The sequence below is a fragment of the Anarhichas minor genome, unplaced genomic scaffold (assembly GCF_050575085.1).
Source record: "Anarhichas minor isolate MPS153535 unplaced genomic scaffold, ASM5057508v1 ptg000007l, whole genome shotgun sequence".
NCBI classification, from domain to species: Eukaryota; Metazoa; Chordata; class Actinopteri; order Perciformes; family Anarhichadidae; genus Anarhichas; species Anarhichas minor.
In genome coordinates, this window is record NW_027466453.1 from 9,684,839 (window position 1) to 9,685,253 (window position 415).

Sequence of the window (415 nt, forward strand, 5' to 3'; positions counted from 1 at the left end):
ACAACAGCATTCAATTCAGTGAATCAAACTGACACAGTTGCAGTTGTTGAGAAAAATTGTGTTTTAAATGAGCAAAATCAGATATGTTAAAATGCACTTGTGGTAGTAACGCTCACACACACACACACCTTCACAATATTTCAGTGTTACGAAATCTCATTTCCAGCTCCCAATGTTTGGTTTGAGCCATCGTTCATCTAATCACTACAATCCCCTTTTAGCATTACTGTACATTTCCTCTCAAGTATGGCGACAGGAAGCAACTTCAGACAGCACAGCTAGAGAACTATAGGCCTCGTTTTCACTGAGCAACACGATCTCTGACAACGGCAAGCTTTACCTCCAGACGTCCAGCTTCAACATGGTCCTCCTCACATCTTCACCCCCCCCCCCCCCCCCCCCCCTCACTGTTGCA